Genomic DNA, 2,870 nt, shown 5'->3' with positions numbered 1-2,870 from the left:
CTGACTTGGTCCTTATTAGACTATGACCTACCTAGGCTTAGCCTCACTCAACTAACGTGATTCAACTTTAAATCAAATGAACGTGGACCCGTCTCAATTCGATTGGACATGAGCTTGCCCTAACTCAACCCAACTTGGACCAGGACCAACTCAGGACAACTTGAGTTTCGGTCGACTCAATCTAGATTTAGACCAACTTGACTTGACCTAAACTTGGTCTAACTTATTTTGACTTGGACCTAGACAAAATTAGCTTTATTTGAACACGAACCATCTTGGCTCGACTAAGGCTCAAGTTTTTTTTTTCTTAAAGTTGAGCCTAAAACGATTCATCTCGATCTAAGTTTGAGTTGACTTGGCTTAACTCTGACTTAGGTTGATTTGGCCTAACCTTGCTTGAACTCAATCCATTAATATTTTACTTAGGTCAAATCCAATCTAAAATTTTATAACTTAAAAATAATTTCGTTTAACTTAAATATAGAATTTTTTTTTTTTTACAAATATAGTACGAAAAAATCTTGAAGAACTTTGAAAACAAAAATCAACGAAAATCAACTACAAAAAATTATTAATATTGATATATTTTAGTTTTTAACAATTATTTGACATTTAAATGATTTTGTGAATTTAATAGTAATTAAAATACTTTATAGAAACAAGAAAATTAAAATTCACTAATTTGAATTATCTTATCCACCTAAAATATTTGAAAAAATGAAAGCATTTGAAATGACTTCAATTCAAATTAATATACTTGAATGTGATATAAATTGTCAAACAATTTAAAACGAAAACCGATCAAATTTAATATATTTGAATGTTATAAATTGTAAAATTCCTAATTCAAATAAATAAAAAAATTGAAAGAAACTTACTAAGAGAATTTATGTAAAAACAAATTCGAGGAACTTTTCCGCAGCCAAAGTTTGTGTGAATATCAATATATATATATATATATATATATATATATATATATATATATATATATATATATATATATATATATATATAATTTCGAAAACAATTTTATATTTGACAAAGTAGTTTATAAATTTATACGCAAATTTTATTTAATTTCTAAATACTAATATAATTAATATTTATTCAAAAAGAAGATTGAAAACACGATTACTTGTTTTTTAAAAATTATAAACAGATAAAATAAATTTAAATGATCATAATTCTCTTTGATGAGTATACTTAATTATTTCTGGATGTATATTGAGTTGGATTTTGACAACTTTTAAGATAACTAAAATATATGAATATTAATATTTTAAGAATTTATAAAACATAAAACTAAAGTGTTCATAGTTTATTATGGTTTGATTTTTCATTATATTATAAAAGAAATCATTAAATAACAACTGATTTAAAAGCAAAAATAATTATTCATCGTATTAGTTTATTTAGACATTATTTTTTAAAAGAATTTGGTATGTAAAATAGTCTCTATTATTAATAAAAATTTACAAATTATTTGTTAAATGAAAGTTTTAATTATTTTCTAACATTAATTTTAGCTACTTATATTATTAATTTATAAATCGACATTTAATTAGCCTTTAATAATATTTAAGATACATTATACATGAGTGATAGTAGTTAGGTAACCGTTAATTAAAAATTCAAAGAAAAAACTGTTTGTATCAATTTTAAACTTTTAGGCCTAATGAAAGTTTTAATTATTTTCTAACATTAATTTTAGCTACTTACATTATTAATTTCTAAATTAACATCTAATTAGCCTTTAATAATATTTAAGACACATTATATATGCGTGATAGTAGTTAGGTAACCGTTAATTAAAAATTCAAAGAAAAAACTGTTTCTATCAATTTTAAACTTTTAGGCCTAATTACGTTTTCTTCATTTTGGACCAGTTTGATTTTAGACATCCTTAATAATGAAAAAATTTAGTACTATTGATTGTAAGAAAAACTGTTCAATAAAAATAGTTGTGCATCTGTTGTTAAGAAATATCATTATTCTATCTTTAGAAACATATAATTCTAGATAAAATTTCTAAAAAATTATATGAAATAAAGATACTAGAAGCTAAGTAGCTATTGTCAAGAATGTTTAAAATTTCACTAGGACCACTCAACAACCGAGTAATTTTATCAACACTAATAGCATTATTATACAAGTAAAAGTGGAGGAAAAACAATACTAGATAGATTTCAGCATTTTTTTTATTTGCATTAAGTTGATACTATATAACACTTTTACTAAACACACTATTATATAAGGATGTATCATTCTCTCATCTATCACTAATCACATACAACTTAACTTTGTTTTTCATATTAAGAGTTCTGAGTTTTTGCAAGTATGTAATCAATAAATATTTTATTAGGTATTGGGCAAGACTAGAATGGGAAAGGGTACATCTAGATAGCATAAACAAGTAAAGAAAGCAATATAAACAATTTCACAATGTAAACATTTTACTTTTTTCTATTTGAAAACTATAACAACACCTTTATTCATTTTTTTTCTTTTTTTTTATACATGACATATTTACAAAAATACACCGAATTAATCAACAATTTTTAATATTTCCTCATGTTTTTTCTCTGATGTTAACTTTTCTCACACTTGAATCACACTCGCGATCATGAAAAATTTGTTCTTTTTACTTAAGATGTGATTGTCAAATGATTTCAATAAGGCTTAAGGATTCAAAGATGAAGGATGTTTTCTTTTTAGCTTAAAAGGTTGCACAAATGTTTAAGTATTGAAAAACAAGGTTGGCTTTTTGTTCAAAAAAGTGATGTAAGGAAGGAAAGAAAAATGCATTGTTTATATGTAAGCATACAAATGAAAAATAAACAGCTATGAAACTCACACAAAGTTAATTGTAA

The sequence above is a fragment of the Vigna radiata genome, chromosome 3 (genome assembly GCF_000741045.1).
Source record: "Vigna radiata var. radiata cultivar VC1973A chromosome 3, Vradiata_ver6, whole genome shotgun sequence".
In the NCBI taxonomy this organism is placed as follows: domain Eukaryota; kingdom Viridiplantae; phylum Streptophyta; class Magnoliopsida; order Fabales; family Fabaceae; genus Vigna; species Vigna radiata.
The sequence above is the reverse complement of the archived record's forward strand: the minus strand, read 5'-3'. Positions refer to the sequence as shown.